This window comes from Cryptomeria japonica, chromosome 4 (genome assembly GCF_030272615.1).
Source record: "Cryptomeria japonica chromosome 4, Sugi_1.0, whole genome shotgun sequence".
NCBI classification, from domain to species: Eukaryota; Viridiplantae; Streptophyta; class Pinopsida; order Cupressales; family Cupressaceae; genus Cryptomeria; species Cryptomeria japonica.
This window is the reverse complement of record NC_081408.1, coordinates 767,102,883-767,118,831: the sequence shown is the minus strand read 5'-3', so window position 1 is coordinate 767,118,831 and position 15,949 is coordinate 767,102,883. Positions and strand designations below refer to the sequence as shown.

The following is a 15,949-nucleotide window of genomic DNA, read 5'->3' as shown; positions in this document are numbered from 1 at the left end:
TTAGGAGCGAAGGAAGAGTTTGGGTGGTATTTCCCATTGAACTTGGATATTACAGTTGCAAGTCTATATCAGATGCCTTGAACCTGGAACTGGAGTTCAAATGGATGAACCTACAGCCATATGTGGCAAGGCAAAAATTTGACAGCAAGGTTTATGCAAGGGAGAACCTTAATGTAGATAGTCATTTTTGCCATGAACCTCAGATAGAAGATTATTGGGTGAACTACAAAGATGAGTATGAAGTGATAAAGATATTATGGTCAAGATTCACTTTATGACAGATAACTACTATGAGGCTCCTAATTAATATATCCAACGTATCAGAAGATACAGAGGGGGTTGTTTTGGATCCTGAGTTTGATATTGAGATTGAAGGAAAACCAATTCCTAAAATCATCTGGAACAAAAAAGAAGATGATAGTATCCAAACAAGAACCTTCAATGTTTTTAAGAGAATAGAGGGATTGTTGAGGAACAAAAAATTCAAGGAGGCACCTCACCTGTCCTCACATGAATCAAGAATTGATTCACGCATTGTGGTTCAATCTCCTGTTTCTGCCACTAATGAAATTGCTGATGTTGCAGGTGTCTCAAAGCCAGTTGTAGAGAAAACTCAACCAAGAAGGTAAAAAAGGTCTCCATCTGGTCTCATAGCTACCCAAGTAACTTGGTCCAGAAACAAAAAGAAGAGTAGGGAGCCTATCCTGAAATAGGTTGTTGTAGACTTGGACCCCAGTGAAGATCTTGAGCAAACAATGGATTCACAGGATCAAGATGAGACCAGGATGCAAGAAATGGACACAAATAAAGAAGAGGAAATTCAACAGGATCCCATGAATACCGAGGTAATTGTTATTTCACCAGATGCATAGACAAATCCACCACCTAAGGAACCTGCAAATGCACCAAGATAGATGAAAGCCATCATTGGAAAGAAATGGAGTGTGGTGCCAGTCACAATTCCAATGGAAGACATGGTTAGCAGATGCTTGGGAAAGGTGTCAAAGACAAAAAATCTCAAATCACAAGCAATGTTTGATGTAGTTGACACAATAGGTCACTGGACAACCAAAGTTGCCAAACCCATTCTTGGAAGAGATATAGACAAGGCCACGAAGGAGGATTTTACTGTGGAAAAAATAGATTTGGGGGTTGCTTCAAGGGCTATAGATGTTAAGCATCTGTAATCCTCCATGAAGAGGATAATTTCAAGGACTTGGAAAGATGAGAAGGATAAAAGAGAACCGAAGCAAGTTGTCACACAGATGGCTGAGTACATCAATGCTATCCACAACTCAGATCCCCAACCATTATCGTAGATACCAGTGTCAGTCAACCCTAAATCACTAGCAAACCAGAAAATGCTAGATCAGGTTCAAAGGAATAGGGTAGTGACTGAGATGTTTAATAAATGGTTGGACCTGATAATACAACAAGGGTCAGATTATATTAGTAACCTAGTTCAAATTTATAAGGATGCTAAAACTATGAGTAAAGAGCTTGAATTGGAAACAGTCATCTAGGAAAAAGAAAGGATTAAGTGGGTAGCAGTCCTCACACAGATGAACGATGTTTAGAAGTATGGAGTGATTGAATTCCTAGTTGAGAAACCGGTGGAGAACTTGGATGACAATGTGTTGTACATGTCAAAGAAAAACATGGAATGGTGCAATTCGATCATTAAGCAGGGCCATGAAGAATCCACCAAGCTGCTCAAAGGATTGACTGACTTGATTGATACGATGCAGAAAGAACTCAAGTGTATTAATATCCAACTCATGAAGGAGGGCACCGAGGTAATCGAAGAGGCTATAGACATGACTCAAGTTTTTCAAGAAAGGATCTAGTTCATTCAGGCAACAAAATCCTTGACCACTCATGAGTTTTCGAAAGTGCCAAGGATTGAATCAATACTCATTGTTTGTTTGGACCATTTAGAGGTTCACAAGGCAAAAGTTACACAGGTGAATATGGATAAAGAAGTATGGAAGTAGAGGATCCTACACATTGGTCTGCCTTATTTCCAAGTCATCTTAAACTTCTCAGCAACACACCTAGAATGGCATGGTTCGCTGCAAAGCAAGACAAGCCCGTAACCTCCTCTGCCATGATGGAAGCCTAGCTGATCCGAAAATGAAATGTCAGCCTTTTAGTGGCTGTTAATTTAGTTTTCTTTTATGTTGTTTCAAATGGTTTCTTTCACCTGGGTGAAAGTAAATGTTATTTGATCATGTAAAAACTATGGCCTGGTGGCTATTTAAGCTATAATGCTTGTCTTTGTAGGGGTTCCGAAAACTGTGATTTTGAGAGCAACAGATAAAATTTTGGTTTCTAATATGAATTGTTTGGATGATACAATGACTGATTATCAATGAAATGTTGTGTTATCTCTGAATCTGTGCATTCTGAGATTCATAATCTTTCTTAAGTTGTTATGGGTATGATATAACTTGATGATCAGTTATCTTTGTATTTCTTCTCAGTTCATGTTTATTATTGGTTGTTGAATGGCTCACATTGTATTGATTTGCTTGATCCCCCTTGCCTCGTGAGGCATGAGAGAGTATTGATCGAGCCATTAGTTTTTGCTGAGTCCCTATATTGTTTTGAATTTATAGAGCAAGTATGTTACAAATCAGACTCTATGAATTCTCCTTGGGATATTCTTTCTAAAAATTTCTTATGTTTTTAGGTTTGAAGGTGTTTATTTGTGTTGATGGATAAATGTTGAAGCCTTTCAATGCTTTCTTGTTAAAAGTGTTAGCATATCAATTGTATAATAAATTCATTGCAAATCATACAAGGAGCTGCCCTTTAATGCAGAGGTTGAATTTTCATTAATTCTTCCAACTGTTGGTATATTTGTTTCTTTCAAAAGGGTAAAATAGAGTCATATTTTTCTTTAAGAAGATAATAGTTTAAATTTCAAGAAGGAGAAAAATCTGTTAACCAACATTGAGCAATAACCCATTATAGCCCTAATAGCTTCCTTGGTTATTGTGTGAGTCCTCTCCAGATACATATTCTCTCCATGGACTGGACTCAAAATTATTCTTATGTGATCATCCTCAAAATCTTCAAGAAAGTAGGCGGCATTATGAAACCCTTTTTAAAAAATCCTAGCATATTTAGTTTCAATCTTTCAATCCTTATTACAGAGTGATTTTGGTTGAGTATAGATGCGAAGAGTTCCCAACTCTTCAATTTTGCAATCTATATAGCTAGACAAATCACCTTTGACCACAACACCACTCGGGACTTGCAATAATGCATTATAAGACATAATTTTATCTACCTTTAGAGCTTCCTCAGGCTCAACAGTGATCATCAACCTCTCTACAGACTTAGAAATAGATGCCATTCTAGATAAGCAAGTTCCGAAGTGAAATACGAAGAAATACCTAATGTCTTGCATGTCTCTCTATTTCCCAGTTGAACTGTTCAAATGCATTCCCGTTCACTTCTCTCCAGCTTATAATTCAACTTGATTTCTTTAATCACAAAGCAATTTGCCAATTTGCACCAAGACAATCACTCTGCTCTGCAATCACTTCAATTTTCCTTTTTCGAAAGAGTTAGGGTAAAAATGATAAGGTAAAACTTGTTTTTATCCTTTTTACCAACTATAATAAATGCTCACACTTTTAGGTTACAAACCCTAATTTCACTACTTAAGTGAAATACTGGTTAATAATATGTCAACAAAAAGTCACCAAAATTAAAAATTAAAAAAAAAATCTTTCCCTCTCATTTTATAAAAGGGGTCTGGAAGTGTTTTCCCTATTTTTCAGATTTTGTCTCACTTGAGCTTAAATTTTGAAACACTTAGAGATTGAATCTTGGAAAAAGTCAGGAATATAAAAGATATCTCTTTGAGTGTACTTTTCAAATATGTAATTTATTTTAATACCCACATAATAAAAAATAACTTTTTGAATGGAGTTCTAAAAACTATGTTTTAAAAATGCCTGTTTCAGGACCATACCATGCATGTGTATGACCCACACTTTTTGACACAATTAAAATTATTTTCTCAAACCGTTCTGGGAAATGGTTTGTAACACACTGAAGATTGATGAGCATATTTTTCTGTATTTTTTTTTCAAATATATTTTTTTAATTAATTTTTTAATGGCCGTAATTATCTTTTTAAAAATTTGATGTGTATGACCCACATAATTTGACGTAAACTTAGTATTTTTTGAATTTTTTTTTTTAAATTGAAAAGAATTTTGTGTAGATTGATGACATATAATTTTTTTTTCAAAATTCATTAAAATAAAAAAGTTATTAAATTAAGAAAATTAGTTAATATTTCAAATTTATGGACCTGATTTAGTATAAATTAAATGAAAAATAGTTAAAATAATCAATTTTTAAATTAATTTACATATTTAGAATCTAGACAGTATAATCTGAAATGGGTTTCAATTTCATATAAAAATTCTCTGATTAGAGGCACGTAAACTATTTCATTTCATCATATTTGTGCTTTCATTCATGGAGCTTTGAATTTGCAGGGTCATGTCTCAGGTGTGGCCATCCCAGGCCTATCTTGGGCCTAATCCCGAGGCAAGTGGTGGGCTGTGAATTCAAATTTTACATGTTTCATTTTTTGCCTGTTGGATTTAATAACGGGCTCCTGTTTTAAAAACGGGGGCCCGTTATTTAAATAACGGGCCCCCGTTTCTAAATAACCGTTACTGTAAAAAAAAAAGATAGATTGCATCGATTTACCACACTATCATTGAAATCCATACTGACAAAGATTTTTTACATCATCTGGCAGTACTTTTTAATATTTTTTACATGATTTTTTGAAGAACTCAGTAAAAAGATATTTTTTTTGAAGACAAGTTTGTAAAAATGGGTTCTAAGCAACGTCAAAAGAAAAAAAAGAGGACAATGACAGTGGACGAAATTCAAGCACAAAGAGAGAAGGAGGCAAAATGCCAAAGAGATCGAAGATCACAACAATGACAATTGAATAACACTTCTGAAGCATCTAGTTCAGTGCCCATTGTAGATGAGACCATTGAAGACATCATGATGGATGCAAGAAATGTATAACCACACACGAGCATAACTGTTGATGCAAATGTTGATGTGGATGCGAATCCTGGTATGTTTTTAAATCCCGATGACTATGATGCCAATCAAATTGCTGATTTAAATGAAGTTGGATATAAATTTCATACACCAACACGAAAAGAAATAAAAATTGAAAATATTACACCACCCTCTCTGAAAGAAAATGAATGTAATTTGTTTACTATTGATAGCAATGTGCTAGATAATCTTAATGGGTTAGTTTCTTGGAGACAAATCAGAACACATGCAAACAAATTATATAAACAATTTTTCTATAATAAAAAGTTAGGATTCCAATGTCAATTAATGCTACAATTAATAAAAATGTTAAAAATGCGTAAAGTCATGAAAAAAATAGGTATTTATGCAAAACCAAAAAGAAAAGATGAATCATATAAGCAAGTTGTATCTACTGTTGCCAGTGCCATCGATTCTATAGGAAAAACAAGTTGATCTAAAGATAAGAATGCAGCACGTAGAGTTATAATGACTGCTATAGTTGACAAAATGATTGTTAGTAAAAGAATGTTAAGTGATATAAGTGGCTATTTGAACTTACATTGTAGAACCTTGTCAAGAGCGGCCAAAAGAAGAGACACAATTGAAATTGATCCACTAAACCATTGTTGGAGTTTTAGTGGTAGACTTCAAAGGTCGGACATGAAATTAAATGATGAAACTAAACAATTAATTGCAAAATTTTGGCATGATAACACTAGAGTTTAATCAAATGCTAGAGATGTTTTAAAGTTAAGGGTGGGATCAAAACTTCGTGATCCTCATCCAAAACGTCTTCTTGACATGACTCAAACTGAATTCTTTAAAAAATTTAGTGATGAGTCTGTGTTAATGAATTGACCAATTAGTCAAAGATCATTTGAAAAATGCAAACCCTGGTATTTTAAAATCAATAAACAAAGAATATCTTGTTGTTGTAAAACTCATGTCCAGTTTCGTTACTATTATGATGTTTTTCGATATATACATTGTATGTTGCATGGTAATGATCTTGTGTAGGATTGTGGTGTTTATGTTCCACCTGAAACTATAAAAGATTTTATTGGAAGTTTATTTTGTAAACTAGCTAATGAACAATTATTTCTTTCCAGTTCATGCATTTATGGCCTTTGCAATTTATGTGGGAACTATTCTTTGATAGGTGAATGTTTGCATGAACATGTTTCATCTGAGTTTGGACAAAAAATGGTTGATGTTAGGAGATTTAAAAATATAGAATACCCTCTAAATGATGGAAAGATGGGGAAACGTTTAGAATTGATTACAGAACAGAATAGTGTGAATGCATTTATTAGTGAGTTTAAAACTCATATTGTTCCAAAATATGTGAAACATTCCCAACATGCCCGGTGGCTTGATGGACAGTTTCGCATATGCAAGAACACATTTCCAGTTGGAACAATAGTATCAGTTGTGGATTTTGCAGAAAATTATACTCTAAAACCACAAGAGGAAACTCAATCACAATACTACAACTCAGTGAAAGTGGCCATATTTGTGCACATTATATATGGACATGACCATGACAGTATAGAAGATAACAGAAAAATTTTGAGGGAGTATCATTTCTATGTTAGCGATAATCGATTACACTCTTCAGAGTTTATTCAACATTGCTTCGAGGTATTTTATGATAATCTTAAGGAAAGAGAAATTTACATGAAACAACATATGATATGGTCAGATAATTGCACTGGACAATTCAAAAATGCAAGAATGTTTTATTGGCTATGCAAAGTTCACAAGATAACCAATGTCCAACATTTATTGAGTGTTTTTGAAGTGGGACATGGTAAGGGGGAACACGATGGAGCCAGTGCCTGTATAAAAAGAGCTCTTGCTAGAGAACAATTGAAATTCGAGGATGCAGTGAAATTTAGAGATGCTCGTGCAGTTGTAAATTGGTGCAATTCAAAGTTGTCAAAAGGATCAACTAAAAACTCTGCAATTTGACGTTTCTTCTGGTTGATAGAGGAAGATAGTATTCCTATTCGGCATGATTGTAATACCATCATTGGATTAGCTAAATGGAATTCATTTAAGAGTTCTAATTCAAACACATGGACTATATTCACAAGGCAACTTGCTTGCTTTTGTCAGTTTTGTGTTTTCGGAGATTGGAAATTTTGTGAGAATAAAGAATGGGTTGAAGAATGGCAACAAAGATCATTGACACCCATAGATGCAAATGATCTGCATGAAAGAACTGATGAAGATATGGATCAAATGTTTGCATCAAATGACTATGATCGCATTTCAGATCTTATACAACAAGGTAAAATTATTTTTGAAATTTGTTTTGATTTATTAAATAGTACAGAAATTTATGAAATCTTACAGTGTATATTTTTGTTTTTATTTCTCATTAAATATTAAAATAAAATTGTTTTGTGCACAGGACATGTCGATGCTATTGTTGCACCAGAGAACAATGAAGAGGGGACAGAGTATTGGTTGGCTCGATGTGTAGAGCCAAAACATAAGCTAACTACTCCTCGAGTAGATGATGATGGTTATGACTATCCAATAGGATCTGTGGTTGTTGTTGGCACTTCGCTACACAAATATCTAACAAGAAAGAATGGATTGCCTGCATTTGAAGATTATGAATTAGAGAAGAAGATTATACATTACTCGCATTTGGTAGTGGCAATGAATATAAAATTAGATAGATATCATGGTAGGCCTACTAATAAACAATTATGGACTCTCTCTATGGAAGAGCATGAGACAATTATAGAGCTTTGCAAAAGAGAGAGGATGCAGATGGTATAACGGAATGAATATAGTAAAATTTTGTTTCAGGTCTACCACAAGTAGAAGGCATCAATGAAAACAAAGTTATTTAAATAGACTGTTTATTTTATTTTAGATATGTCTTCTTGATTACATTTTGTGTACAATACACATAAATGAGAGACTATTGGTCAAATTTATGAATGAGATAATTATGTTTTAATCAAGTTCTATTCATTATATTTGTTAAATGATACTTTTTAATTTAGAATATGTTATAATTATAAGATATGTTTTGATACTTAGTTCATGATGTATGCACCTTTAGTTTATCTAATCACAAGAACTATTTAAATGAAATTCCAAAAATAAAATTACAAGTCCACATAATGCCTATAAAGTTGTTTAAGCACAACTTCCATAAATAAAATTTCAAGTCCACATAATATATAAAGTATGCACAAAATTTCAAGTCCACATAATTTCAAGTCAATATATATGATCTAATGTGCACATAATTTCAAGTCCACATAATATCTAATGGGCACAATACACATAAAGTATGCACATAATATATATGATCTAAACCTATTATGAAACTATCCATATATATAAAGTATGTGTGTGCACGTGTAAAAAAATATGTAAAGCCCATAAAATAGTACATATTAGAGCCAAATAAACAGTAAAATTTCAAGTCCACATAATCCATATAATATCTAATCCATATATATGTCTAGATGGTAACATGATGTTCACTCCACATAATATCTAATGTGCAAAAAATATATAAAGTATGTGCATGTGTAAACAAATGTGTAAAGTCCATAAAAAGGTACATATCAAAGCCAAATAAACAGTAAAATCTAAGTGCTATCATCAATAACATCTCGTGGTCTCTTGTCCCTGGGACGTGGTCCAGATCCACCTATCTCATGCTATATAATAAAAAAATAATATTAAAATATTACTTGAAATTAACTATTAAAAGAATCATTTATCAAATATAGTAGAATTCATAAATTAAGTTACAAACTTACCATATGCTCATCAGATCCTCTAGCAGTATCTCTCTTGTCCCCGGGACGTGGTCCAGATCCACATGTCTCATGTTGTACAATAAAAAAATAATATTAAAATATTACTTGAAATTAACTATTAAAAGAATCATTTATCAAATATAGTAGAATTCATAAATTAAGTTACAAAATTACCATATGCTCATCAGATCCTCTAGCAGTATCTCTCTTGTCCCCGGGATGTGGTCCAGATCCACTTGTCTCATGCTGTACAATAAAAAAATAATATTAAAATATTACTTGAAATTAACTATTAAAAGAATCATTTATCAAATATAGTAGAATTCATAAATTAAGTTACAAACTTACCATATGCTCATCAGATCCTCTAGCAGTATCTCCTCTAGCAGTATCTTGTGCAGTATCAACACCAAATGTAGTGCTAGCTAACTCCTGTACAAGGTCAAATTCAAAGTGTCCAATTAAATCTTAAATTAAGAGTCAAAATAAGATCAAATTAAGTATTACATATTAATACCTCAAAGGATGTCGATGTGCGTTCAAATTGGCTCTGATCAAAATTATGAGGATAACCTATCCTAATGGTAGTGTCCACCTGCATACATGCATTTAATGAAATCATATTTAGTGAACATATATATGTGTACTAAATAATTTCAAGTTAAGTTACAATATTGTAAGAGTTCATATTTAATTTAAGAATTATAAGATACACACCATAGATGGTGTCACAATAGTCAAACCCTCTTCTCGATGTGATGTAGAGGGTCCCTCATGACCTGAATCCTGGAGAAAGAAGCATTCAATGTATCAACATGAAAATTTATATAGTATATGATGATAACATATTAACTTAAAAAGATAGTACAATGTCTAGATAGAAATTTATACTATACCCCATAAGGTGTGTCAAGTTGTGTTCTAGTAGATGCAATATTGACTCTAATATTAGGTGTAGTCCTTATCTACATAAACAAAATTTATTTAATGAAGTATTAGATTGTATTAAAAAAGAGATGCACTTAGTTTATACCTATATTTAATGAAGTATAAAAAGATTGACATGTACATGTATATATATCTATACCTAGTCAAGATGAACATCCGAGCAAAGAAAATCCATATAAGATGTCATCATACTATCATCTGCTGCATCATGCTCAGCTGGAACTAAAGTAGATCCTGCAGCAGCAGTAGGACCTGAACATGTCTCATGACAACTTGAACACATATGTGGCATCCATCAAGGAGTAGATGCCATGTGAGCAGCTTGCTCACTCAAGTTACCTGTGAGGGAAGTCAAAGCATCTAATGTCGAAATGAATGATGTATTTTGGACATCTGCAGGAATCGATGAAACAACAAGTGGAACTATGGGTGGATCCGGTAGGGGATTATTACTCCGTGCCCCTAATCTATGCTGTGGCATTCCACAACCAACACCCTGGAATGACTTAATGTCAAAATAATTTGGTTTTTGGTTCATTACAAACTCACAGTATAATTTATTCAAAAAATAAAAAGGGACCTCATAATTACGATGTGGTGGATAATCAAAAACCATCCACCATCTATCCCAAAAGTATCTAGCCATTTCTAGATGCACACACCACCTAATTGAAATTCTTTTCTGGTTAGGTTGCATTGGTTCTCTTGTTTTTGGGTTGGTAAAATATGGACATAAATGAGCTTTGGTTATTTTCAAATCAGTGATTTGCCTATAAGTTAAACCATCAACATAAAAATCATGCAACTCTTGTCATCGTCTATGAAATTGATCTAATTGAGAATCAACAGATCTAACTGACTCGACAACAATTTGCATTGCTTTTGCAAACTCTACAAAATGGGGTGGCATGATTTGCTCATTTTGGATAGCAGTAATGTTTTGGTCAATCACTTGTAGGTTTTCATTAATTCATTCTCTTAAATGAATTTCATCCAATCTAGGGGGTAGTTGTGGTGGTGGTGGTGGTGGTGGAGGTGGAGGAGGAGGAGGAGGGGGTTGTGGTGGGGGATTTTCACCTAATAGTTCATCTATGTCAAAGACATCCATGATAACAAAGAACTCCTGCATATATAAAGATATACATGAATTATATACAACTCTATGTCAAAGAAGAATCTATTTTACTAAATTAAAAAAAAACATTTATAAATAGTAACATTTCTATGTTGTTGAATGAGATACACATGAAATATATAATATAATATTGAACTTAAAAAAATATACATGTACATACTATTGAATCTTGAAATATAAAATTTGTGCACAAAACTTAATAAAAACTTTCAATGAAACATCATAAATCTATTATATATTCAATTTAATAAATTCATTTCTTGTAAAATGCATCAACTATTAAAATCAATATAAAATATTTCATACATAAGATCAATAAAGAAGTGAGAAATAAGATGATCCTCCTTCTAGTGTAAGAATATATAGCATGGAAACAATATTACTAAGACAACATAATATTTTGTTAACTTTAACTTAAAGTTATTTTGAAACTAAATTATAATGAGATACAACACAATAATATTAATAAATCTAGAAAAATGCACGTGTGTGTTTGGATGCTCCATATTTCTACTGTTTTAGTGTACATGATAATTTATTAGAATTCAATTACATAGTTTTGAGATAATTGCCATCAATTCATATTACATTGATTAGTCTTCAGACAATCTTAAAAAAAAACTAATCTCCCATGACTATAAATGACCTACTTAAAACATATTATATTCTAAGTGGTTGTCATGTAAAGACAAAACATCAAAACGTTTGAAGAGTTAAGCATATTTCACCATTAAATTTCTCCCATAATCAAATCTACACAAGATTATAATTTACAAAACCTTCAAAAAATATTATTTCCTATAAATCATTTATTATAAAACTCCGCAATCATTTGTTTTCATATATAATCTTTCTATAAAATTTAAGATATCAATTCATACACAAGTTCTATTACAAAGTTGAATAAGAAATGAAACTCTTACATAAAAACCAACACAACATGCCAACAATTAAAAACAAAATTAACCTTGCAATATTTACTTTTAAAATAATCAATTTCAACAATATTTTACACATCCATTTATAATTATCAACTAGAATATTATTTTGACTAACATTCCAAATAAAATTCCTAACATACTATATGATCCTCATTAATACCCATCCATAATATTTCTTTAACGGATACATCTCCTTCAAATCATCACATCGTAATGCTTTTTATTTTAATAATTGAAAGCTTTAGGGATGCACTCATGCACAAAGGTGTCCACTATCATACTTGCAAGCACTTAATTATTAAGTCAATGAACAAACTACAACTCAATGAAGCTAAAAAAGTGATGCAAGCCTATTTTTAAATATCCCAATTCCTTTCGCTAACCTAATACTTTTAGTGGCAACCATTTAAAAATTTCGTATTAATCAAAGAGAATATTTTAGGGAAAAAATGCAGTGTTGGCACTTTATGAAAATAAAGGTTTTTAAGACTCTAGAGACTTGTTCGTCACAATATTTTATTGTTTAATATGCAAAATTTTGAAAGATTTTGATATGTACAGACAAATTAAATTTTTCATATAATTAGAGGTGAAATCAATTTTGAATTCTACCTCAATGATTGAGGGGATGTTACAATTTTGACTTTAAATACAGCTTCATTTATACTCTTTCATAAATAAACTAAAATAGAAGCTATAAAGAATTGCTAAATTCTAGCAATATATGTGTATGCAAGCAAGCATAAAAAATCAATAAAGGACTTAAACTATGAATTTCAAACCATTATGCTATGCATAAGTACCACCTTTAGATCGAGTTAAAGGATAATGTATAAAAGATGAAAGACAATAGTATCTCAGAAAGAAAACTCTTGTTGTAGCTAAAGGTTGATGGCTTCAAGATGGATTTGTGACCAAGATAGGATGTAAGGTGCTTAAATTGGCAACATAACATTGCATTACAAGAGTTCTTGAAAATAGCTCATATAATGATTTATTTATAGTCATGAAGGATAGAGGGTTAAAGACTAAGATTGTTTTGAGAGATCAATGGAGTAGATTGATTGAAAGGATTGTGTGCATTAGAAGCTTCCAAGTGGCAACTTATGTTTGGTGCACATGAGGAGTTCATGATCCAAGAAATTTTTGAGGAAAAGGTCTTCTTAGGGGCGTAGACACCAAGACGTTGTAAAAAAAGGTAGCCAAATGACCAAAAAAAGATAAACATGAGTGCATTATTGGGAAATTCATTTAATGCATTTGAGGTCTTTTTTGTAGTGATTTTTTCTTACACTATCCTAGGCTCGTTTACACTATCCTAGGTTCATTAGGATTGTCCTATAATCATTAGGACTATCCTAGGTTCATTAGGATTGTCCCAAGTTCATTATGGCTTTCTTAGGCTCATTAGGACTTTCTTAGGTTCATTAAGACTGCCCTACATTCATTAGGATCATTTGAGGCTCATTGGGACTATCATATGTTCATTGTGATTGTCCTAGGTTCATTAATTTAACTCGTGTGTTCATTAGGACTATCTCACGTTCTCAAATAGCTTCAACTAATATCTTAAATTAACTATTTTAAAAAAAAATTGCTCCTTAACAATTTAATATTATATACAATCGAATATGATTTCAACTTCAAACCTTGTGCACCTTTTAAAACCAAAAGATGTTGTTAAAACCATTCTTCTAATATTAGCTTAATCATAACATAATCTAATAAATCCTCCTCAAAATATCTACCAACTTCAAATCATATATCAAATATTTTATAATATAAATTACATTCTAGATATACCAATATACTTCTACAGGTATTCAAAATACTTCTTGGGAATTACATTTTTCAAATCTTTCGGATGTATATATAATTAGCACCCCATTTAGAAAACTCATTATCAATCAACATTATAAATCAAGAATATTTTTTATTTTGTATTAATGAATTATATATTTGGCATATTAGCTTCCTTTATGAACCTATGTAAACCAAAATCCAATTTTAGTAACTTATCTAGCTTTGCTCTAAAATTGTGTTCATAATTGATCCTTTTATACCATCACATGACATAATAGGACCATAATAGGACCTTTATGCCATGACATGGCATAAACCTAAGCCTAAACTTTGATATCTAAAATTTGAAGAGTAATGTTAATTACTTTTAAGGTTATACTAAGTTAGTGGTAACTTTTGAATTGCCTAATGAGGATTAAGAACAATTTAGGTACATATGTTTGGTTTTATTTCAATTTCATTTTCAAACGTTTTTGTTTTTGTTTCCATTTCATTTTGTTAATTATCTAGGTTTGGTTTTGATTTCTAAATTTGTTGATTACGGTTTAGGGTTAACTGTTGAAAAATATTTTAGATCAAAATCAAGAATTTACAAATATAAAAAATAATTTATTTATATGCTACTATAAAAAAAACTAAAATAATAAAAAAAAAGCTAAATAATACACAAAAAACAAGAAAAATATACAAGAAAATTATGAAATGTGAAAATAGATGACTGAATGTGTACCTGGGATAGTGGTGGAGGCTTGAAGTGGAAACCACAGCGTGGGGGCCTGTTTTTTTATCTCTTCTTGTCAATTCACTGTCACGGTGAAAATGAAAAATTATCCAAAAACCCCCGATTTGTTTATAAACGGGGGCCCGTTTTGTTTATAAACGAGGGCCCATTTGGTAACAAAATGGGGGACCATTTTATTTAGCTTCGGCACCCTATGACCTTTCAGCTCGGGAGGCCAAACCATTAACAGAGCGTGTTTTCCAAAGCGCAGACTTCCGCGAATTTGTGACTCATTAGCTTGCACATACCCTATGCTCCCCTTAGCCATATTAGAGAGGCTGAACTCACCGGTGCTAGATTCTCTTCACTAGGTGAAGGAATGATTTCCTCTATAGGCAATTCTTCCTTTTCTTCTTCCAAGTCTGGTTCATATCTTCTCTTGTTTCCTCAACATCAATTTTCTACTTTCCTTTCTAATCCTTGAAAGAGTTGACCAGTTAACTATTCCTTGATCTACAAAACTTTGGCAGGTTCCCCAGTTTGTTGCAGCGGTAACAAACCATACCAGATGATCTCTAGGGTCCTGCATTTCCTCTTTTTATTATTTTTCTGCAGTTCATAGCCATATGATCAAGGTTATTACAAAAGTTACACATAACATTTGTTACCTTTCCATTTTGAATGGACTAAACTAGTTGCCATAGGATCTTTGCCAGTTCCTGTTCACCTGGTTATCAAAATTCCTTATCCGGTAAGGTCTAGGAGGCATGTGTGGTACATGATTGTTTGATCCATATCTGCACTCAATATGTTTATGCACATACATTCCACAAGTGTAGCAATGTCCTTCAAACTTTCTAGACACATACCTAGCATTAGTATTGTAATTTGCATTTCTGTTAGGTTTGTTCCTACAAACATTTGCAGTACTTATGGTAAACAAAGAAGACAGGTTTAAAAGCCTTCTTATTGGTAGTCTTATTGCCTTTAGAAGCAGTTTTGTTCTTTGGATAGTTACTCTTTGTACCAGAGGATTCACATTTTTCAGTTGTATGAAAACCAAGTCTAGAGATATCACCCTTCATTCTTAGTGATTGAATTTGTTCTTCCAGCGTGGTAGAACTTTTGATGAATTTTTCCAATTTCTCATTGGCTTCAGTAAGATTTTTGACAAGATCTTAATTATGCTTAGACAGGTCCTCTTGCAGAGATGATGCCAACACAAGATCTAGCTTTAGGTTTTCCTTTTCTTCCATTTCAATAATCAGGTCCCCATATATCATATCTTTTTCCCATTTAATCTTTATGATTTCCTGATCTCTTATGTTGATAAGATCTTCAGCAGCTCTTTGGGCTTCCAGTTCCTGAGTCATGTAGATAGTGAGACCTTCCAGCTCTCTTCTTAGATTCATTTTCTCACCCTGCAACTTTTCAACTTCTTCTGTTAAAGAATCAATATTTGCTTCATCTGAAGAACTGTTATTAGATATTTCTAATAGTTTTTCAGATAACTCTT

General features: G+C 32.4%; 1 long non-coding RNA gene across 1 annotated transcript; it reads right to left on the bottom strand.

Annotated features, from left to right (window-relative positions):
* Positions 1-9,262: 9,262 nt before the first annotated feature.
* LOC131874802 (uncharacterized) lies at positions 9,263-9,675 on the bottom strand. The gene is made up of 3 exons (XR_009372163.1): positions 9,603-9,675; positions 9,403-9,480; positions 9,263-9,317 (listed from the first exon to the last, which is right to left on the bottom strand). It is a non-coding gene; the product is annotated as an uncharacterized LOC131874802 (long non-coding RNA).
* Positions 9,676-15,949: the final 6,274 nt, after the last annotated feature.